The 25226-nt window shown below is 41.0% G+C and overlaps 1 long non-coding RNA gene across 1 annotated transcript in view; it reads right to left on the reverse strand.

Annotated features, from left to right (window-relative positions):
• The window catches only part of LOC149070757 (uncharacterized), a 500755-nt gene that overhangs the window by 242906 nt on the left and 232623 nt on the right, over positions 1-25226 (reverse strand). The window contains exon 2 of the long non-coding RNA XR_016194986.1: positions 16795-16838. This is a non-coding gene — a long non-coding RNA (uncharacterized LOC149070757). The remainder of the gene's footprint in view (positions 1-16794; positions 16839-25226) is intronic.

Here is a 25226-nt window from a genome sequence, read left to right on the forward strand (position 1 = left end):
AAGCATAGGAGCACTTCTCATGCGCTCCAGACAGCAAAAAAATTCTCACTATAAAATGCCTATACGTCTGGGCATATTCCTGACAGCGAAGGGCCGAATTTATTAATCCGAAATTTGTGCAAGCATAGAAGAGTCCTGACAATGGATATAGTCGGATCTTTCCCCCAGCATTTGCATCAAGCATGGAAGAGTTCTGACAGCCAATCAGAACTTTGTTACAAAATTTTGTTCGAGTATAGAAGATCCTTGACAACGAATTGTCAAATTTTCGTTCCAAAGTCGCAAGCATCGATGAATCCTGACTACAAATATTAGAATTTTTACTCCGCAATTTGTGCAAGCATAGGAGAGTCCTAACAGCAAATAGCAGAATTTTCACTACGAAATGCGTATAAGCATAGAACATTTCTGATAGCGAAGGGTCAAATTTACTATCCGAAATTTGTGCAAGCACAGACGAATCCTGACAGCGAATAGTCGGACTTTTGCTCCAAAATGAGTGCAAGCGTAGAAGAGTCCTGACAGAAAATAGTCGAATTTTCAGTCCAGAATTCCTGAAAGCACGGAAGAGTCCTGACATCCAATATTTGAATTTTTGCATTATAGATCTCTGACAAACAGCAGTCGAATTTTTGTTGTAAATGACTATTGTGCAAGCATAGAAGAGTCATCCCGACAGCAAATGGTCGAATTTTCACTATAAATTCTGTGCGAGCATAGGAGAGTCCTGAGCTCGCATATATAAATTTTCTTCCGAAATTTGTGTAAGCGCAGAAGAGTGCTGACTGCAAAGAGTCGGATTTTTACTCAAAAATTGTGTAAGCATCAAAGAGTCCTGACAGTGAATATTCGAATTTTGTTCCAAAATTTTTGTAAGCACTGAAGAGTCCCGAGATTTGACACACAACAAATAGTAGGATTTTCGCTCAAACGAGTAGGTAATTAGACGGATTTTCTCTCCAAAAATCTGTGCAAGCATAGAAGAGTCCTGACAGCGAATAGACGAATTTTGATCCAGAGTTTGTGTAAGCACAGAAGAGTTCTGAGATCTGACAGCAAATAATCGGATATTTGCTCAAACATTTTGCAATCATTGAAGAGTAGGCTACCGACAGCGATTAGTCGGATTTTCATTCCAAAATCTGTGCAAGCATAGAAGAGTCTTGACAGTGACTTCTCATGAGTCCGATTTTATACCAAAATTTCTGTAAGCACAGAAGAGAACTGAGATCTGACAGCGAATAGTCGGAATTTCATTCAAATACAAATACAACGCCACAACAGGCAAAATTCCCAACGAGGTGGATGAGAAAAAGATGCCCATAAAAATATGGATGTCTTATACTTCAAAAATACAGCAACCCAATTAAAAATGCAATTAACACAAATTATAAACAATATATACACATGATAAAATATTATACAACGCCCATAAAGAATACTTATGGTTGTCTTATTCTCGATTTACCCCAACATGTTTATCGTATTTCTTTTTAAGCGTGTCAATTGTGTTACAATTTACTACCTCCGGGGGTAAGCTATTCCATTTATTAACAACCCTATTAGAGAAAAATTCCCTGCGACACCTTGCATTGTCCCTCACCAATCGATACTGGTGTCCCCCTTGTAAAAGCAGTCGATTGGCGGTGTACTGAAAGTTCATGGTCCATCCTATCCATCCCATTGAAAATTTTGAACACTTCGATCATATCTCCTCGACACCTGCGTTCATCCAATGTAAGCATATTCAAAAAATGAAGTCTCTCTTCATAACTCAAGCCCTGTGTGCCAATAAGGACACGCGTAGCTCTTCTCTGCACCCCTTCAACCAAGTCTATGTCCCTCTGTAGGTACGGTCTCCAAAACCTTACAGCATACTCCAGTCCAGGACGAACTAAGCCTCGAAAAAGCGGAAGAATGACTTTAGGAGAACGCGAAGAGACTTTTTTGAAAATGAGACCAAGCATTCTATTCACTTTTTTGACCACCGCTGAACAATGTTCAGAAAACCTAAGTCGCTCGTCAATGAGAATTCCCAAATCGGTGACCCTAGTTGCATCCGGGATAGTGACACCATTCAACTAGTAAGAGAACCGTGGGTTGTTCGAACCAAAATGAGCGACCATGCACTTATCAACGCTAAACGTCATGCTCCATTCATTTGCCCATGCTGCAATCCTGTTTAAGTTGGTCTGGAGCAACTCCCTATCGTTTTGATTCCCGATTACTCCCATTAGCTTCACATCATCTGCGAATTTTCTAGTAATCCCATCGATACCCTGATCGAGTTTATCGATAAAAAGTGAAAAAAGTATGGGGCCAAGGACACTTCCCTGAGGAACTCCACTTGTGACGTCTGTCCAACCAGAGAATTCCCTGTTCTCCATAACTCGTTGAGAATTCCCCGTTCCTCAAAAGAGTAGGATACTGACAGTGATTAGTCGGATTTTTGCTCCAAAATCTGTCTAAGCATAGAAGAGTCCTGACAGCGAATATTCGAATTTAGTTCCAAAATTTTTGCAAGCACAGAAGAGTCCCGCGATCTGACAGCGATCACTCGGATTTTCGCTCGAAAATCTGTGCAAGCACAGAGGAGTCCTGACAGCGAATAGTCGGATTTTTCAAAGTCCGCGAGGGGTTTTTTGTACAGACTTTAATCTTTAAGCCAAAAAATTCGTTTCGGAAAATTGCACCTAATTTTCGTCTCTGATTGACCATCAGATTTATCCCCCCCCCCCATGCAACCGCTAGAGGGCGCTAAAGACGGTAAATGTTTCACTTTTCCGCACTTTATTTACTCGGTGCTTCAGGAGGTACTCGAAATGAGAATACAGGCATTTCCGGAGAAATACAAGGCATGTGAATGACTAGTACCTCGTGCCAATGTGTGTATATGTACCAAGTACATTCGGAAGTACAAAGAGAGAGAGAGAGATTTCCCCCCAGTAAAAAGAATCAATACTAATCGACGAGAAATGAAACTAGGCGGGTTTTGTCAAGAGACTCGGAAAAAGTGTATATAGTGTTCTACATACACATGGTACTTCAGAGTATACGGGTTCGGTACTCTTTCCATTTTTTTTTTTTGACGGCACAAGTGCTTTTTACAAGTGCTAGACAAACGGTTACCGCATACTCTCGGGGCCTGTACTTCCACGTACAAGTACTCGTGCGCGGCCGTAGAGCACTCGTACTGAAGGAGGGAGAACGTAGTATGTGGGTACATACTCTTTTGAGGAGAAGTAAGAAGAATAATGTTTCTCGTCTTCGGTACGAGCGAGGTTTTTTGGGTTCCGGTTTTTAGGTATTTATTGTACTCTTCAAACATCATACACAAATCCCGGCAACGTCGGGAGATGGAATTGGAAACTCGGCAAAGAACGGAAATTAGGCAATTTAGAACAAGCTTAGGCTCGAAATTCTGATACATCTCTAATGGATGTACATACAAGTGCTTTGCGTTTCGCGGGAATCATCAACAACGCGTGAAATTTTCTACATTGATGACTATTGGAATGGATTCAACGATAAGTGTTTAAACTAGCGCCCTCTATGTGAAAAAAATTCATAAATCAACAATCCTTGTTGGCATTGCCATTCTTGATTGAGTTTGCCACGTTTAAGGATTACCATTATTTTAATTGCAACTCATAGGCAATCATTTAATTGCGACATCGACAGTATATGCTATACCTTTGACAACAACAGAACATTGATAATATTCGCAACTAGAAATGCGTAGGAGACGCTTAACATTGAAACATCGACAGCATATGCTATACGTTTAGATTTAGACGATGCCTCTAGCAACAACAGAGCATTGATGATATTCGCACCTAGAAATGCGTAGGAAACGCTTAATCTGTAGGTAGATACGCGTAGAAGTTTCGCAAACTTCTAGAAATACGTAGAAGGTTTGCGTCCTTTACGAACACGTATGGGACTAGCTTATCCCTAGGAAGTGCACAAGAATCTTACGCACTCCTAGAAATGCTCAGGAGACGTGCATGTCATTCACAGGAGGCCTGTGAACTCCTAGATATCCGTGGGAGGGTATATATTGTTTGGAAATGCATAAGAGAAGCGTATGTATCTAGATATGCGTAGAAGTGTGTGGTGAACTCCTAGATATATGCGTAGGAGGTTTTCGTCCTTTGCGAATACGTAGGAGACTGGTTTACCTCTAGAAGTGCACAAGAATCTTACGTACTTACGTAGTTCCAGAAATACGCCTTAGACTTTCTTAGACTTTTATCTCTATAAATGCTCAGGAGACGCGCATGTCACCAGTTATGCACAGAAGGCCCCACGAAATGCGCATTAGACTTACTTATCTCCATAAATGCTCAGGAAACGTGGGTGTCATAAAATATGCACAGAAGGCCTGTGAACTCCTAAATATCCGTGGGAGGCGTGCATAGGCTACTCTTGGAAATGCATAAGAGACGCGCATGTTTCTAAACATACGTAGAAGTATGGGCAAACTCCTAGAAATGCGTAGGAGTGTGGTGAACTCCTAGAAATGCGTAGGAGTGTGGGTGAACTCCTAGAAATGCGTGGAAAGTTTATAACCCCCTCCCCTATTGATGCCCATGGGACTTGCTTGTCCCTGGAAATACTTAACATACGTGGGGGGGGGGGGGTCCCTAGGTATGCGCAGAAGTGTTACGAACTCATAGAATTGCGCAGAAGGCTTGCGTCTTTTAGGGGCACGTGGGAGACTAGCTCATCCCCTAAAAGTACACAGGAACCCTAAAAATACGCATTAGACTTGCATTTCCGTTGATATGCACAAAAGGCTTGCGAACTCCTAGATATACGTGGAAGGCGTGAGTAGGCTAGAAATGTGTAGAAGACGCGTGCATTTCTAGATACATGTAGTGTTGCGAAATCCTAGATATGCGTAAAAGTGTTGCGAAATCCTAGATATGCGTAGAAGTGTTGCGAAATCCTAGATATGCGTAACGAAATCCTAGATTGCTCAGCGGTAGAAGTGCAGCGATAGAAATGCATAGAAGTGTTGCGCAGCGATAGAAATGCGTAGAAGTGTTGCGCAGGCAGCGACAGAAATACGAAAGTCTTGCGCAGCCACAGAAATGAGTAAATAGTTTGCGTACTCCGTATAGTCACTATACTATAGTATACACACACACACACACACACACATATATATATATACAGTTTCCCCCAAACTTTTTGTTCCATCTCCCCTACTTCAGAATTTTTTTTTCTCATTGCCCCCCCCCCCCCGTTCCCAACTCAAGCGTACCCACAGGATCCCATGTTATACCCGTAGGCTCTATCACCCCCCCCCCCCGGACAATTCCATCGCCTATTAGGGGGCGATATTGCCCACTTTGGAAAACACCAGTACAATGTATTACGTCAAAATAAATTTTTAAAATTTTTTTTTTTATAACCAAACCCGTTTTTACCACCGTTGTGGGTTTTTTTACGCGTACTCCTGAATGTCCCATCACGTACCCTACGCAAAGGTGCCGGTTAATCTAACAAACCAAGACTGATATTTCCGGCCCCCGCTCCCTAAAATGAACTGTAAATTTTCCAGTTTTTTCTTTCCAATGAAAAATCATCGCCGTCTTTCAAAGCGCGTCTCAAGAACAACCCTCAATCCTTCATGTTTTCCCCCCATAATATTCAGTGGTATGTACGCATTTATACCCGTCCCTCCATTGCTGTGTACCCACCATCAAGCTATTTTTCTTGGGGGCTTCTTATATTTCCCAGAGATTCCGCTTCATATCAATTATTGCCTTTCAGTCGCTTGTGGTATGGGGGGGGGGGGATTCTTTACCCCCATCGCCCCCTACTCCTGCAATGCTCATTTCTATTCATAAGGTCCCCCGGTGGTGGTGGTGGGAATCAGGAAAAGGAATGGACCGAACCCCACCCCAACTCCCGAAAAGAATGTACCGTGGTATATATATGTGTGTGTGTGTGTATATTCTCTGCTCCCTTTTCCTCGATATAAGCCTGCAAAAGACAGCAGGAAATTGAGAAATTTCTTTCTCCTTGTAGTTTGGAGGTGGTGAGCGGACCAGGCGTGTGAGCGGACAAGGATGGGAATTGGAAGAGCTTTTACTTCGGCTCTTTTCCTCCATTCAGCCTATCAACTGACAACTTCACAGCCCCCCCCCCCTCCCCACACGTGTACCCCTCCCTTTCTCTCATACTTCTTGGCCCCTTGCTAAAGTATTTCAAAATACATATGCATTAAGCCTCCAAGTTTGGTTCTGGTGGTATTGGTTCGATTCATCATGTCGGGTGAAGGAGGTAAGAGGTTCAGCGGTGAGTTGAAGAGAGAGAGGGTGGAATTTCTACCCAATTTATACGAATTTTACCACTTTCGCTCTCGCTCTCTTTTGGAATTCCAGTTTTAAGCCCTGGCTTTTATCCGGATACCTTCCTTTATGGCTTTGACTTGGGAGATTATTTTTCGGATTGATTTTTCGAGGGGGACGCTGAAATTTAACGCGTGGACGTTCGTTAAGGGCATGAGCGATCGCCGGTGGAGTTCGTGTTGTTTGTGGACCCGTGCAAATGGGTGCAAAGGCACGTGCGTATGAGCACCAGGATACGAAAGATGTTCTTAAAGTTTAAAGTTTTTAGAAATGTGTGACCGTCGAAGACGCAAAATTTTTGTAATAAGGAAATATTGTAGCTGTTCTTCAACTATTGCAAAGTATTACAAAAGACAGAAATAGTTGGGGGGGGGGGGCAGATATACGGGAAACGGTAAGCATGGCAGAAATTCAGATAATATAGAGAAGGGTAGAAACTTTCGAAGATCGCAAAGATGGACTAAGGAGAGAAGAAATTCAGAAAATATGGAGAAGAAATTGAAAGAAAGGTAAGAAGGGCAAAAATTCATGGGAGGATTAGAAAGGCTGAAACTGAGAAAACATTCGAGAAGGGCAGTTATTCGAAGAAGGATAGAAATTTAGAAAACATCGAGAAGGACACAAATTCAGAAAACAATCGAGAAGAGTAAAAATTCAAGGAATGGTAAGAAATGTAGACATTAAAGGAAATGTATGAAACTCAGAAATTCAAGGAAGGGTCTAAGTTCAGAAATTCATAAAAATATCAAGAAGGGTAAAAGTTTGAGGAATGGTAAGAAGATAAGAAATTCCAGGAATGGTAAGAAGATAAGAAATTCGAGGAATGGTGAGAAGATAAGAAATTCGAGGAATGGTAAAGATAAGAAATTCGAGGAATGGCAAGAAGATAAGAAATTCAAGGAATGGTAAGAAGATAAGAAATTCAAGGAATAGTAAAAAAATAAGAAATTCAAGGAATGAAAAGAAAAGCAGAAATTGAGAAAACATCGAGAGGGGCAGAAATTCCGGGAACAACTAGACGGGCAGAAATTTAAGGAAAGGTAAAGAAGGGCATAAATTAAAGTAATCTAGGAAAATTAAAGGAATTTAGTAAGAAATAGGAAAAAAATTTAAGAAAGGGGGGAAAGTAAGAAATGGGCTAAAATTCCTATAAGGGTAAAGAGGGCAGAAATTCCGAAAATAACGAGAAGGGCATAAATTGAAGGAAGGGTAAGAAAGGGGCAAAAATTGAAGGAAGGGTAAGAATTGCAGAGAAAATTCAGAAAGCACCAAGAAGGACAGAGATCTTCTTCTTACCATTTCTTCAATTTCCTATCTTCTTTCTTACCATTCCTCGAATTTCTTATCTTCCTTCTCACCATTCCTCAAATTTCTTCTTACCATTCCTCAAATTTCTTCTTACCATTCCTCAAATTTCTTCTTACCATTCCTCAAATTTCTTCTTAACATTCCTGAAATTTCTTCTTACCATTCCTCGAATTTCTTATCTTCCTTCTCACCATTCCTAAAATTTCTTCTTACCATTCCTCTAATTTCTTCTTACCATTCCTCAAATTTCTTCTTACCATTCCTCGAATTTCTTATCTTCCTTCTCACCATTCCTCAAATTTCTTCTTACCATTCCTTAAATTTCTTCTTACCATTCCTCAAATTTCTTCTTACCATTCCTCTAATTTCTTATCTTTTTACCGTTCCTCGAATTTCTTATCTTTTTACCGTTCCTCGAATTTCTTATCTTCTTACCATTCCCCGAAATTCTTATCTTCTCACCATTCCTCGAATTTTTACCCTTCTTGATATTTTCTGAATTTCTGAACTCAGAAACTTCCTTCAAAGAGCGGAACGACCCACCTTACGGAGCACTCATTTATTTCCACTGAAAATGGCTATTATTGCTGTTGTTAAAAACATTTTCATTATGCTATTTAAATGATAAATTCCATAATTATAAATCATCTCAACCGGTTACCGAATCACTGTCGAAAAAAAAAAACTTTGAGCAACCTTGACTTGAACAATAGCATCTCATGTAAATCCTTGTAAGACGATAAAAGACATATTGTTGCTAGAAGATCTTGCAAACAATTCCAAAACATAAGACAAGACTAAATGTCCCCATTACTATGATTATAGTGTCTCATTTGGACGGCCAAAACCACAACACGAAATGATGTTCTTACTAGCATTTCCATCTAGCCCTCATATCCGCCATATCCATTTCCATAAGTGAAGTGGGTTTTTCATTAGAAATGGATACGGAAGGATTTTTATACCCATAACTTCAAACCCTTTCTCGTTGCCACACAAGTAGTATATGTACAAGTATTTATTCATGTACACAGAATTCCTCCGTCAATACGAATGACCACCGGTCACTCACCGACTGCCATATCCAGTTACGAATCCAGTCCAACAATCCATTACGAGAGGTCCTCGGTTATGGTCGGATGAACTCCGGTAATGGCCCGGACATATCAGGATTCCGGACCCTCCACTCCAGGTTATTGGAATGGACAGCCGCTCGTCATCCAGAAGAGCGATGCGTGCGTATGTCCAGAGGATCGTGTGACCAGTCTGCGTGTGTGTGTGTGTTATTCCTCGAAAATGTCAAAGGCCTGTTTATATTACCGGAAAGGGGGGTGGGGGGAATGGGAAACAGTTGCTTTATTTGAGTTTCGGGATAGGTGGTTGCGCAAGATGGCCGGCCGACGAGGGAAATGTATAATTCATGTTTTTTCAATACGAAGGGTAATGAATTCTTTTTTTATCAAGGGACGTGTAATGGCACGGTAATGAAAAGAAATGGAGACGTCAAGTTCAGTCGGACATCGATATAGTGTCGGGAGGGGTCGAATAGAAAGGTCTTTATAAGGGGGTCATTCAAGTATTACGCCGGAATCTATAGGAGGGGGTGGGGGTTACGGGTTTGCTGACTGATGACGGGGGGGGGGGGTAGAATGGTGTCACTATACGTCATCAACCACCCTTTATAAACATATGGAATATTCTTAATGGCATCTTACTTCGGGGTGCCAAAAACGAGGAAAACATTTCGCAAGTTTTATGGGGACATGAACCACAACAGCCTCCCTATTGGGAGGAGAGGTCTATAGAGCCACTTTAAGGATCTCTAAATGTTCCGCGGATCCTTTAAGTGACCCGAAAATGTGTCGCGGGCCGCTAAAGCGATCTGGAACTGTGCTACGCATCTACTCAAGTGATCCGTAATGACGCCGCGGATCACTTCAAGTAATCTAGGAATGAACCGCGGATCACTCAAGTAATCTGGGAACGTGCCGCGGGTAACTCGAGTGAGGTATAACTGCACTGCGGGCCGCTTAAGTGCTATAAATCTGCCACATGTCACTCAAGGGATCTCTAAATGTTGCCACAGGCCGCTTAAGTGTTCTGGAATTGTGTCGCGGGTCACTTGAGGGATCCGTGCTACGGACTGCTTGAATGCTGTGGAATTGTGCCACGGGTCGCTTTAGCGATCTTTAAAAATGTGCCGCTTAGTTCATTTTCACAAAATTAGATTTGAGGTGGTGGGCCACATCAGATAACGTCGAGGGCCACATTTGGATCGCGAGATCATGGGTTTAGCATGTATGGCTTACAGCAATTTTTCTTAATCACCGAGCCGCCACATCATTCATACCGGGCCACGACTGATCTGCCGTTTCATTTTTCCCTCACTTATTTTCCATTAGTCTTGTATTTGACCGGGCCTTCCACTTACAAAAATAAATGAAACCGGGCCGCGGGCTTCGCAAGCTTGAGAACCACTGGCTTAGAGGGTGGACCAAGATAAATTTTGAGTTCTTAGCCTTCAAATAGCATTGAAATTAACAGATATTGGTTATAACAACATATAAAAGTATTTTCTTCCGAAATTTTAACTTTTTCAAAATTACTTTTTTGCATAAAAATAAATAAATTTTTGATCCTCTAGGGGGGCGGGGCGGCACGAGTCACCTATGCCCCCCCTCCACGTACGTCTCTGATCCCAATATGCGTTAGGAGGTAAGGACGAAATCTTGCTGACAAGGGGGGGGGGGTTAAAAAGGGCTAAAAATCTGCTGGTTTGACTTAATATTCTACCCGATCGTGAGACATTTCGGTTGGTTATGATTTTCTGAGCAATGCTTATACGTCGGAACGTTCGTTTTTTAAAGTCACTTTCATGAAAAGTTCTAACGCCGGAATGTCCATCTGTTGAACTTGCTTTCCTTAATCTGTCGGACCTGCTTACCCAGACAGTCTTTACATCCATCGGCTGAACTTTCCTGAACAGTCTTTGCGTCGGAATTTCCATCTGTTGAACTTGCTTTCTTGAACAGTCCTTATGCCGGAATGTCCATCTGTTGAACTTGCTTTCCTTAATCTGTCGGACCTGCTTACCCAGACAGTCTTCACATCCATCGGCTGAACTTGCTTTCTTGAACAGTCTTTGCGTCGGAGTGTCCATTTGTTGAACTTGCATTTCTGAACAGTTCTAACGTCAGAATGCCCATCTGCTGCTCTTTCTATCCTGACGTCAGACGGCCGGAATGTCCATCTCCTTAGCTTTCTTTCTCGAACACGAATTTCTTTTTATGACTGAATGTCTACCGGCTGAACTTTCTTCACTGAACAGTCTTTACTCTAGAATGTATAGTCTTTAAGAGTCAGAACGTCCATCTGTTGGACTTACTTTTCTGAACATTCCTTACGATGGAATGTCCATCTGATGAGCTTTCTATTCTGAACAGTCCTGACGTCGGAATATCCATCTGCTGAGCGTCTTTCCCAAACACTTTTTCCGAGGAATGACCATTGGCTGAACTTTCTTTCCTAGCCAAACTTTACATCGGAATGTCTATCTGCTGAAGTTTCTTACAACGAACAGTTCTTACGCCGGAATGTCCATCTGCTGTGCTTTCTATCCTCAACTGTTTTTATGACGGAATGTCCACCGGCTGAACTTTCCTTACTGAACAGTCCTTCCTCCAGAATGTCCATTTGTTGAACTTGCTTGGACTCCTGGACAGTCCTTACGATGGAATGTCCATCTGATGAGCTGTCTTTCCCGAACACTTTTTCCGAGGAATGCCCATCAGCTGAACTTTCTCTCCTGAACAAACTTTACATCGGAATGTCTATGAGTTGAATTTTCTTTCCCGAACTGTTCTTACACCGGAATGTCCATCTGTTGAACTTATTTTCCTTGACAGTTCTTACGTCGGAATGTCTATCTGTTGAACTTTCTATCCTGAACAGTCCAGACTTTGGAATGTCCATCTGCTGAGCTTTCCTTCCTGGATAGTCCTTAAGTCGAAACGTCCATTTGTTGAATTTCCCCTCCCCCCCGAACAGTCCTTACTGCGGAATGTCCAACTGTTGAACTTGCTTTCATAAACAGTTCTTATGTCAAAATGTCCATCAATTTAAATTTCTTTCCCGAACAATCCTATAATCAGAATGCCCATGTCTTGAACTTGCCTTCCAAACAGTCCTTTGTTGCATCGGACTGTCTACCCGCTGAACTTGCTTTCCTGAACACGAGATTCGTAAATGACCATCATGGCATCCAGCCAAAACAAAAACAAATACCACTGTCACTCTAAGCCAAACTATCATCTGATTCCGTAAACAAAGCAATTCCATTTCAGACTACCAAAAAAAAAAATCCAAAAAAAATCAGCAAAAGTCCTCAAACAATCCCCACCATTCAATTAAATGAAAAAAAAAAGGAGGGAAAAACAGAAAAAAAAAATCCCTACAAAAGAACTTAATTTTTACTTAAAAACAAACTAAACTTAAATGACTTTTAAGTTAAAATTATATTTTTTTTTTACACGCAGTAAAGAAAAATCTATTTTTTTCCCCTTTTATGGAAAAAAATTAATTTCCCTAGAAAAAAAAAAAGAGGGAAAAAAATCCCTATTGTCTAATTAAAAAAAAAAAGGGATAAAATTTTTTTCCCTTCTTCCATCTTGGTTTCTTAGCTAAGAGTTATTCTGAGGGTGACAGATTTATCTGAAAAAAAAATTTTTTTTTTTTCCTTAAAAAGAAAAATCTTATTCCAGGGAAAATACGAAAAAAAATATCCCTCCGTGGTGGAGCAAAGAAAAAAATTGGGGGGAAAAAGCAGATTGTAAGGGAAAAAAAGTGTTTTTTTTTTCCTTAGCTTGTCTATGTTTGAAGACAGATATGGAGAAACTATCCCATTGTTTAGCCTTTGGCACACAGAGAACACACAAAAAATTTAGGGTGTTGTGGGGTTGTGGTGGGGGGGGGGGCGACTTCGAGTAATTATCTTTTCACCCTCTGTGGTTTTAATTATCGGAGGAATAACGGTTCAGGGTTCGGAAATTAATTTTCCCTTAAAGTTTTTTTTTTTCATCCCCTTTACCCACATGATTATTATCATTGTTTCTTTCCCTCCACCCTCTTCCCTTTGTTTGGAACAACCATTGTGGAACGAGAATGAATTTTCCACGTTTTGGGGAATCTTACATTAAAATTATCGCGTATAAATGCCTTGCTTTGGGGGGGGGGGGGGTTTGAAGGAGAAACAATTTGGGTTTTGGGACGCAAATTAATTTTCGTTTATTAATTCAGTGAAAATATGGAAATTTTTAAGTTGATTTCCTTTTTTTTCCTGGAAAATAGCGGTATTGTTTTCTTATATTGTTGAGTTTTTTGTTGTTTTTTGTAAGTGGAATTTGTTGTGTTGTGTGTGATCCGGGTGTGGTTTCTGAGGTCGACCCGATTAAAGTGGTTCTCAAACGTTTGCCCTCGGTCGTTTCCTTGCCCTAAGATTATTTAATCGTGGCTCCTTTCATTCTTGCCATCGTTTACATTTACACGTGGGTCATCGTTTGCATTTACCGTGTGATCTAGCTATCGGTTTTATTTAGCCATCGATTACCAGCGCCCTTAAACAACCATCGCTTGCAGTGGTTTCACTCGGCCATCGTTTACCAGCGACTTTGAACAACCACCGTTTGTTAGGGGTTTTACTGAGCAGTCGTTTATATACCAGAGGACTTGAACAACTATCATTTGTTAGGGGTTTTACTTAGTCATCGTTTGCCAGTGGCTTTGAACAACCCGCCGTTTGATAGTGGCTTTATTCGGCCATCGTTTACCAGCGCTTTGAATAACCGTCGTTTGCTGAAATATCGTTAAGTGGCCTTAATTAGCCATCATTAACAAGCTGCCTCGATCAGCCATTGTTTTCAACATCAGTCGCCGTTTATCAGCGTCCTTAAAATCATCGTTTGCAGCAATTTTACTTAGCCATCGTTTACCAGCACCCTTAAACAACCATCGCTTGCAGTGGTTTCACTTGGCCATCGTTTACCAGCGAATTTGAAAACCATCGTTTGTTAGGGGTTTTACTGAGCCATCGTTTACCAGTGGCTTTGAACAACCGTCGTCTGATAGTGGCTTTATTCGGCCATCGTTAACCAGCGCTTTGAATAAAGGTCGTTTGCTAGCGGTTTTACTGAGCTATCTATCATTTACTAGTGCCCTTGAACAACCATCGTTTGCTAGTGGATTTACTTAACCATCGTTTACCAGCGTTTTGAACAACCGTCGCCTGCTAGTGGTTTTACTTAGCCATCGTTAAGTGGCCTTAACTAGCTGCCACGATCAACCATTGTTTTTAACATCAGTCACCGTTTATTAGCGTCCTTAAACAACTATCGTTTGCAGTGGTTTCACTCGGCCATCGTTTACCAGCGAATTTGAAAACCATCGTTTGTGTATTATACTGTTTGTTTATATACAGTATATATATATAAAATATATTATATATTCGTTTTTTCCCCTTATACTTCTTTACCTTTCTCTAACGTGCGGTTAGGTTAGGGCGCGGTTACCATATTTTTCGCCCATTCGTCAAATAGAGATCATACGCTTTTCTCGCCAGTAACTTGTAAGCGAAGCGGTTAGCCAATCCGTGTTCATCTCTAATCCTTTAACCTGCGATTTCAGTTAAACTCTGTCGGTGAATGCGGCCGTTAGAGATCGTTAAGTGGCCTTAATCAACCATCATTAACCAGCTGCCTCGAACAGCCATTGTTTGCCAACATCAGTCATCGTTTACCATCGTTTGCAGTGGTTTTATTTAACCACCGTTTGCTTGCGGCTTTGAACAACCGTCGTTTGCTAGTGGGTTTTACTTAGCCGTCGTTTACAAGCGGCTTTGAACAACCATCATTTTCTAGTGGTTTTACTTAGCCCCTGTTTATCAGCGGCCTTAAACAACAGTCGTCTGCTAGTGGTTATTTACTTAGCCATTGTTAAGTGAGTGGCCTTAATCAGTCATCTAGAGCAGTGTTTCTTGACCTTTTTTGCCCGTGGCCCCCTTTGAACTATATTTTTTTTCTCGTGGCTCCCCTGTCTTACCCAGAGTCTTTATTTTTTTCAGTGAATTTATACTAAACGAAAATTTTGCAAATAAGATTGGCCTCCAGACTACTAGCCTAGAATTTATTGAGCTCCCCAATAGTCCGAGTTCTATTCCGGACCGTCTCAACAATATGGGCACCTCCCTCAGGCAAATTGATGCTATGGTTGTCCTAAACTTAGCTGGAAATAAACAGCCCACATATTTCCTCATATTATTTTCAAAATTTATTGTACTATACAAAATATCATAAGGTGGAGTTCACTTATGGACCTGAGACCCCCCCCCCCCCGGGCATGACCCTCTCACAAGAGTGGGACTGGCAGAGCTGCAGTCCCACTCTTGTGAGGGGTCATGCCCGGGGGTCTCAGGTCTGATATGGCTTTCATTATTTTTTGTTTTTCCATTCTATAAATTTAATTTTGGGGTGGGGGGGAGGGAGGGTCCTGTGAAAAATCTAGCCGGGTCCAGCAAAAAAACCCCATCCTAGGGAACCTGTTGTAAAGTGTAGGTGGTGAGGCCCGGGTGGGTCCATGCCCTAAGACCTTCCTGGTTTTATGGGGTGGTTTTGTTGGACTCTGTAAGTGTATAGTCACTAATATAAAAGCTTTATTTCTTCACACCTTAATTTTTCTTCTCAGCTCTCTGCAGCTCTCCAAACAGCCTGTCACGGCCCCTTTCTCCATTTTCTTCCGTGCCCCCCCCCCCCTTGAAGTATCCCAATACCACTCCCCGGTCGAGAACCACTTATCTAGAGCATAGTTTCCCAAACTTTTTGTGTTCCATCGCCGCCCCCACCTTCTTCAGAGAAAACTCTTCTCTCGTCACCCCCCCCCCCCCGCAACTCAGGCGTACCCATATAATCCCATGTTATACCCGTATCTTCTACCTAGACCCCTGGACCTTTCCATCGCCCACACCAGGGGACGACATTGCCCACCTTGAGGGGAACACTGCGACGCTGTGACGCATCGTCATGCAAATGCAGGTTGGTGGGGAAATAAGTTGCCAAAAAGCCATCCTTCTTCGCTTCAAGCCTCTAACAGCAACACGCAGTGTGTAAATCTTAACGCGAAGGAGTACTAAGAAGTCTTCGTAACCGCGTATACACGCACGGTACCACATTCTCTCCCTTCGTTGTGGTACGTGCGTTGCAAGAACTTAGCGACACCAATTTTTTGCCTAAGGATAAAAAAAAAAGGGGGAAAAGGCGCAGGGGACATGCGGATTTCTGAGCAATATCTCTGGAATCGCATTATCATTTTATTATATATAAGACCTTTCCGCATCCCAAATTCAAACACCCGAATAATAATGAAAATAAAAAAAATGCGCAGAATAAAGAATGAGAACAAGCGCGTGATATTCCCAACTCTTTTCCCCTTCTTTGGAAATCACTGCTCGAAATTTTACTCGGATTACGGCTTGCTCGAAAAGTCGTAAAGCCCTATGTATATATATATATATATATATATATATGCTCAACACACACACTATGCCTCGTACATAGTAAGATCTCGCTCGCTCGCTCTCTCTTCATGGTATTTCCTCTCCCTTGAACTGAATGGTAATGGGCTTATTACGATTTCGGGGCATAAAGAGTGAGCACGAATGACTTCCAAACTCTCTCTCTCTCCTTCCTCCGGTTACATGAAATAATCCATTAAACATGGCTGCCGGCAGAGAAAATGGAGGATTATTATATTGGCCTTTATACATACCCCCCCCCCTCTTTCTCTCCCCCTCCCCCCCCCCACAAATCCCTTCAACTGCGAAAACATTTCGGAGTATCCTTGGGAATTTTTCTGAAATCTATACGATACCCCACTCGTATATAGATTTCAGGAGTATCCCCCCCCCAAGTAAACTTTAACTCGATAGCGTTAGGTTATTGGATCGATTTCGGAACTCTTGAAAAATTAATTTAAGGAGAAATTCCTTTGGAATGGGTAATTGATTTACCATATACACGGTACATACTTGTCGGAGGTTTCCGGCATCTTAATAAATTAGGATTCTGAGTGGACTTACCTGAGAAACTGACGTGCCGCAAATCCGCGCGTGTGCCACGTTTCCTGAAATTACAAACGCATACATGAGTTTCAGGATTCTCTCATTTATAAATTATAAAATGTGAATCATTAGTTGAAATTGGTTAGTCAAGATCGAATTAGTATCCTCAGGGTTATGTCGTATTCGTGGATCCAGTTGTCTGAGGAGCCTTGGGATCTGAGGTCTTACCATCGAGCAGGTGGCAACGAATCATCAGATGGTCGTGACTTACTCCACTGATAAACAGTTATTCGATCTGAAAGTCCTTTCCCCCCCCCCGCCGCCCCCGCCCCCGAGCAGGCATTCCCGAATCTTGGAATCAGGCACAAATAGCCTTGACTTATTCACTCATGAACTGTTTTGCAATCTGAAGGTCCTTCTACTGATCTGATGGCTTCAAATCTTCCAAGAATCAGGCCAGAGTGGTCTTGAGTTATCCACCGATTACTTCTTTTTTCTCTCGATCCGATGGTCCTTTCATCGAGCAGACAGGCCCGAATCTTCCTAGGATCAAGCAGGCGGCCTTAGTTATTCCAAAGATGAACTTTTTTCGATCCGGAAAAAGAGGTTACCTTCCAGAGACAGGTGGACTGGAATTTTTCTAGCACCAGGATCAATGGTCTTGCTTTACTTCACTGATAAAATTATTCTTCGATCCGAAAAATTCTTTCACCAAGCAGGTGGCCCAGGATCAGGCCTTGGCTTATTCCATTGGTTAAACTCTTTTTTGGATCCGCAGGTCCTTACACTGAACAGGTGGGCCCCAAATTTTCCTATGAACAGGCAGGTGGTCTCGACTTAGACGTATTTTTGGATCCGTAAGTCCTTCTAAGGAGCAGCTGTAAGACCAGGCATGGCTCAGACTCTGTCCCATGGGGGATATAAGCACCTTTACCCCGAGGAGTTGGGCCACGCTGGAGAGAGCTGAGTGCTCCGGGACGGAAGGCCAATTCTCAGTTTCTATGATTGGGGCTCCGGACCGTAAGGCCCGGGCACCCTACCTCCATCGTCCGGAGCAACTTGCAGCCCCCCCCCCTCATCTCGGGGCAAGCCCAGGACGGGCCCACAAACCCATACAGACGCCGAAGCCGCCCCCGGTCACACCCCCATCGACCCGTGTCCGCCGTTCCCCAGGATGTATTATTTATATCTCATTTGTTACCGCTGGCAGCGCGACAGTTGCCTCTATTGGACGCGGTTTTGAAATAATTTTTGGTGCTGCCACGCGACACATACCCTTTCGCGCGCAGTTTACTCAGCGCAAGTGTCTCTGGTGTGACCGGCCCGTGTGCTGGGCCGCTGTTACTGCGGCTGTTTGGCTCATGCGAGCTCTCGATGTGGCTGCGGTGGCCAGCCCAGGTGCTGGGTCACTGCTGCTGCGGCTGTTTGGCTCGTGTGAGCCCTCGATGTGGCTGTGGTGGCCAGACCAGATGCTGGGCCATTGCTGCTGCGGCTGTTTGGCTTTGGCGAGCCCTCGATATGACTTTGGTGGTCTCTACGGAGCAGCTGGCGTCGAATTTTTCAAAGATCAAGCAAGTGGTCTTAACATATTCCACTGATGAACTTTTTTTTCCATCTAAAGGTCCTTCCACCAAGCAGGTGGCCTCGAATCTTCAATCAACCAACGTCTTTGTTTTAGCTACAGCAAGACCCTCTCCCTGCGGATGGTAGAGATTTTCTACATTAGAGGGACAAGGGAATTATCACTTTGGACTGCTCAAGGACATTAAGAGCCAAATTTAAATAAAAGGAATACTCTTCCCAGGGCCGCAACTAGAGATGCTTTGTCACAGGGGGCAAGTGCGCCTTTTGGCGCCCCCTTGTAATGTTGAAGGAGAGGTTTGAGAATAAAATTTACGCCCCCCCTCTGGTCCAGCGCCCGGGCCACGAGACCCGCATGCTCATCTTTGAGGCCTACTTCAGTGACCTGAAAATGTGGCACGGGCCACTTAAATGCTCTAGAATAGTGCCACGAGTCATTTAAGCGATCTGTAAATGTGCCGCTTAGTTCATTTTTTAAAAAATTAGGTTTCGGGGGGGGGGGGGGTGGGCAAGCCACATCAGATAACCTTCAGGGTCACATTTGGTTTGCGGGTCAAGGTTCTACCATATAATTACTTAAAGGGTGGGTCGCAATGAATTTCTTAAAGAGAAATTTTGCGTTCATAGCCTTCAAATAGCATTGAAATTAACAGAAATCGATTATAACAACATATAAAGGTAGTTTCTTTCGAAATTTTAATTTAAAAGATTTTTTTTTTTCATCTGGGGGGGGGGGGAGGCGCACGAGCCCCCCTAACCCCCCCCCCTTCCGCGTACGTTTCTGATCCCACCAATATGCGTTAGGAGGTAGGGGGTAGTGATGACGAAATTTTGCCGACAAAGGGGAGGAGGGCAAAAATGGCTAAAAATTTGCTTACGTAATGCTTGAACGGCCCCTACGGTCGATAGTATCCACCCTGTAAAAGTCCCTTTTTCCTATTTGAAGGTTCTTTTTGACACAGGATCTTTCTTCCTAGGACATGACAGGTGGTCTTGATTCATTTCACTGATGAAGCGTTTTTGAATCTGAAGGTCTTTCCACCGAACATGTGGTCCCGAATATTCCTATCAGACAGATTATCTTAAAACATTCCACCGATAAATTGTTTTTTGGATCCGAAGGTCCTACCACCGAGCAGGTTTCCCAGGACCGAGCAGATGCTTTCGATAATTAAGGATCATTCCCGCATTGACACCAGTTTATAATGTAGAGAAATATGTCTTGTTCACTTGTTAATACGAGATTCCTCGAAAGACTGGTTATATTTGGAGATGGGGAATTTAGGGACAAAATTCAACTCTGCCTCCACGGGGAATCGAATCCCCGGTCTCCCGTTGAGTGTTCTACCCCAAGCTATGGAAATGGATGAAATTTTTCTTCCTTGGAGCGTATATATATTTTGAATGGCTCCGCACATGGACGGTGGCAGCAATCAACTAATAGCTCGTGATTATGGCATAGGACACCAGATGGCGACAATGCAGATTAAAACTCTATCTGTTTCCATAGCTTTAGGGGTAGCGCACTCGTCCGGCGAACGAGGTACCGGGGGTTCGAGTTCCCATGGAGGCAGAGTTTAATTTTCTTCCCAAACTCGTCCTCATCTCCAAATACAACCAGTCTTTCGAGGAGAGTCTCTTGCAGTTTATAACAGTCTGAGTAAGTCCTTGCAATGGAATTTTTTTACTTCATGCATATGCATCACAGTCAAATCCCCCCCGTTATAACGAACTCCAAGAGACCGGAGAAATCACTTCGTTATAAAGGAATTCCAGGCCAAAAGCTAAACAACCAAAATTACTGGAATGTCCCGTAATAAGGGACACAAGTGGTCCGTCAATTTGTTTTAGACATTTTACTGGTCCTTGTTTTCGGAAAGGTTCAGAAACACTGACTTAGGATAGCGTTTTCTCAACCTTTCTGAATCTAAGGACCAGTAAAATGTCTGAAACGATTCGACAGACCGCAAACTTACAACATTATGCTGTCTCGTATTTTACGGGACTCGCAGAATGGCCAGATTTTCGTTTATTCCGACTATTTCGTACACTTGTCCCGTTTTGTTTTTTTTTTCATCGAAGCTTATTTGTAATGCTTACAAAACTCGTTAATGATGATAGTTTTTATAATTTTGACAATGAAATACGTCACCATGAATTTTGAGGCTGCAGTACGTGAATATGAATTTTGAGACCAAATCCGTCACCATGAATTTCGAAACATGAACTTTGAGACTAAAATGCGTCACCATGAATTTTGAGGCTGCAATACGTGAATATGAATTTTGAGACTAAAATGTGTCACCATGAATTTTGAGGCTGCAATACGTGAATATAAATTTTGAGGCTGCAATACGTGAATATAAATTTTGAGACTAAAATCCATCACCATGAATTTTCAGACTAAAATCCATCACCATGAATTTTGAGACTAAAATGCGTCACCATGAATTTTGAGGCTGCAATACGTGAATATAAATTTTGAGACTAAAATCCATCACCATGAATTTCCAAACATGAACTTTGAGACTAAAATGCGTCACCATGAATTTTGAGGCTGCAATACGTGAATATGAATTTTGAGACTAAAATGTGTCACCATGAATTTTGAGGCTGCAATACGTGAATATAAATTTTGAGGCTGCAATACGTGAATATAAATTTTGAGACTAAAATCCATCACCATGAATTTTCAGACTAAAATCCATCACCATGAATTTTGAGACTAAAATGCGTCACCATGAATTTTGAGGCTGCAATACGTGAATATAAATTTTGAGACTAAAATCCATCACCATGAATTTTGAGACTAAAATCCATCACCATGAATTTTGAGACTAAAATCCATCACCATGAATTTCGAAACATGAATTTTGAGACTAAAATGCGTCACCATGAATTTTGAGGCTGCAATACGTGAATATAAATTTTGAGACTAAAATCCATCACCATGAATTTTGAGACTAAAATCCACCACCATGAATTTCGAAACATGAATTTTGACACTAAAATGCGTCACCATGAATTTTGAGGCTGCAATAAGTGAATATAAATTTTGAGACTAAAATCCATCACCATGAATTTTGAGACTAAAATCCATCACCATGAATTTTGAGACTAAAATCCATCACCATAAATTTCGAAACATGAATTTTGAGACTGACATCCATCACCATGAATTTCGAAACATGAATTTTGAGATTGACATCCATCACCATGAATTTCGAAACATGAATTTTCAGACTGACATCCATCACCGTGAATTTCGAAACATGAATTTTGAGACTAAAATGCGTCACCATGAATTTTGAGGCTGCAATACGTGAATATGAATTTTGAGACTAAAATCCATCACCATGAATTTTGAGACTAAAATCCATCACCATGAATTTTGAGACTAAAATCCATCACCATGAGATTTGAGACTAAAATCCATCACCATCAATTTTGAGACTAAAATCCATTACCATGAATTTCGAAACATGAACTTTGAGACTAAAATCCGTCACCATGAAATTTGAGGCTGCAATACGTGAATATGAATTTTGCGACTAAAATCCATCACCATGAATTTTGAGACTAAAATCCATCACCATAAATTTCGAAACATGAATTTTGAGACTGACATCCATCACCATGAATTTCGAAACATGAATTTTGAGACTGACATCCATCACCATAAATTTCGAAACATGAATTTTGAGACTGACATCCATCACCATGAATTTCGAAACATGAATTTTGAGACTGACATCCATCACCATGAATTTCGAAACATGAATTTTGAGACTAAAATGCGTCACCATGAATTTTGAGGCTGCAATACGTGAATATGAATTTTGAGACGAAAATGTGTCACCATGAATTTTGAGGCTGCAATACGTGAATATAAATTTTGAGACTAAAATCCATCACCATGAATTTCCAAACATGAACTTTGAGACTAAAATGCGTCACCATGAATTTTGAGGCTGCAATACGTGAATATGAATTTTGAGACTAAAATGTGTCACCATGAATTTTGAGGCTGCAATACGTGAATATAAATTTTGAGGCTGCAATATGTGAATATAAATTTTGAGGCTGCAATACGTGAATATGAATTTTGAGACTAAAATCCGTCACCATGAAATTTGAGGCTGCAATACGTGAATATAAATTTTGAGACTAAAATCCATCACCATGAATTTCGAAACATGAACTTTGAGACTAAAATGCGTCACCATGAATTTTGAGGCTGCAATACGTGAATATGAATTTTGCGACTAAAATCCATCACCATGAATTTTGAGACTAAAATCCATCACCATAAATTTCGAAACATGAATTTTGAGACTGACATCCATCACCATGAATTTCGAAACATGAATTTTGAGACTGACATCCATCACCGTGAATTTCGTAACAGGAATTTTGAGACTAAAATCCATCACCATGAATTTTGAGACTAAAATCCATCACCATGAATTTTGAAACATGAACTTTGAGACTAAAATCCGTCACCATGAAATTTGAGGCTGCAATACGTGAATATGAATTTTGCAACTAAAATCCATCACCATGAATTTTGAGACTAAAATCCATCACCATAAATTTCGAAACATGAATTTTTAGACTGACATCCATCACCATGAATTTCGAAACATGAATTTTGAGACTGACATCCACCACCATGAATTTCGAAACATGAATTTTGAGACTGACATCCATCACCATGAATTTCGAAACATGAATATTGAGACTGACATCCATCACCATGAATTTCGAAACATGAACTTTGAGACTAAAATGCGTCACCATGAATTTTGAGGCTGCAATACGTGAATATGAATTTTGCGACTAAAATCCATCACCATGAATTTTGAGACTAAAATCCATCACCATAAATTTCGAAACATGAATTTTGAGACTGACATCCATCACCATGAATTTCGAAACATGAATTTTGAGACTGACATCCATCACCGTGAATTTCGAAACATGAATTTTGAGACTAAAATGCGTCACCATGAATTTTGAAGCTGCAATACGTGAATATGAATTTTGAGACTGAAATCCATCACAATGAATTTTGAGACTAAAATCCATCACCATGAATTTTGAGACTAAAATCCATCACCATGAATTTTGAGACTAAAATCCATCACCATAAATTTCGAAACATGAATTTTGAGACTGACATCCATCACCATGAATTTCGAAACATGAATTTTGAGACTGACATCCATCACCATGAATTTCGAAACATGAATTTTGAGACTGACATCCATCACCATGAATTTCGAAACATGAATTTTGAGACTGACATCCATCACCATGAATTTCGAAACATGAATTTTGAGACTAAAATGCGTCACCATGAATTTTGAGGCTGCAATACGTGAATATGAATTTTGAGACGAAAATGTGTCACCATGAATTTTGAGGCTGCAATACGTGAATATAAATTTTGAGGCTGCAATACGTGAATATAAATTTTGAGGCTGCAATACGTGAATATAAATTTTGAGGCTGCAATACGTGAATATAAATTTTGAGGCTGCAATACGTGAATATGAATTTTGAGACTAAAATCCGTCACCATGAAATTTGAGGCTGCAATACGTGAATATAAATTTTGAGACTAAAATCCATCACCATGAATTTCGAAACATGAACTTTGAGACTGAAATCCATCACCATGAATTTCGAAACATGAACTTTGAGACTAAAATGCGTCACCATGAATTTTGAGGCTGCAATACGTGAATATGAATTTTGCGACTAAAATCCATCACCATGAATTTTGAGACTAAAATCCATCACCATAAATTTCGAAACATGAATTTTGAGACTGACATCCATTACCATGAATTTCGAAACATGAATTTTGAGACTGACATCCATCACCGTGAATTTCGTAACGTGAATTTTGAGACTAAAATCCATCACCATGAATTTTGAGACTAAAATCCATCACCATGAATTTTGAAACATGAACTTTGAGACTAAAATCCGTCACCATGAAATTTGAGGCTGCAATACGTGAATATGAATTTTGCAACTAAAATCCATCACCATGAATTTTGAGACTAAAATCCATCACCATAAATTTCGAAACATGAATTTTTAGACTGACATCCATCACCATGAATTTCGAAACATGAATTTTGAGACTGACATCCACCACCATGAATTTCGAAACATGAATTTTGAGACTGACATCCATCACCATGAATTTCGAAACATGAATATTGAGACTGACATCCATCACCATGAATTTCGAAACATGAACTTTGAGACTAAAATGCGTCACCATGAATTTTGAGGCTGCAATACGTGAATATGAATTTTGCGACTAAAATCCATCACCATGAATTTTGAGACTAAAATCCATCACCATAAATTTCGAAACATGAATTTTGAGACTGACATCCATCACCATGAATTTCGAAACATGAATTTTGAGACTGACATCCATCACCATGAATTTTGAGACTGACATCCATCACCGTGAATTTCGAAACATGAATTTTGAGACTAAAATGCGTCACCATAAATTTTGAAGCTGCAATACGTGAATATGAATTTTGAGACTGAAATCCATCACAATGAATTTTGAGACTAAAATCCATCACCATGAATTTTGAGACTAAAATCCATCACCATGAATTTTGAGACTAAAATCCATCACCATAAATTTCGAAACATGAATTTTGAGACTGACATCCATCACCATGAATTTCGAAACATGAATTTTGAGACTGACATCCATCACCATGAATTTCGAAACATGAATTTTGAGACTGACATCCATCACCATGAATTTCGAAACATGAATTTTGAGACTGACATCCATCACCATGAATTTCGAAACATGAATTTTGAGA

Source organism: Pholcus phalangioides, unplaced genomic scaffold (genome assembly GCF_987345545.1).
Source record: "Pholcus phalangioides strain wild (caught in Gottingen) unplaced genomic scaffold, Ppha-v1.0 ptg000020l_1, whole genome shotgun sequence".
Taxonomy (NCBI): Eukaryota; Metazoa; Arthropoda; class Arachnida; order Araneae; family Pholcidae; genus Pholcus; species Pholcus phalangioides.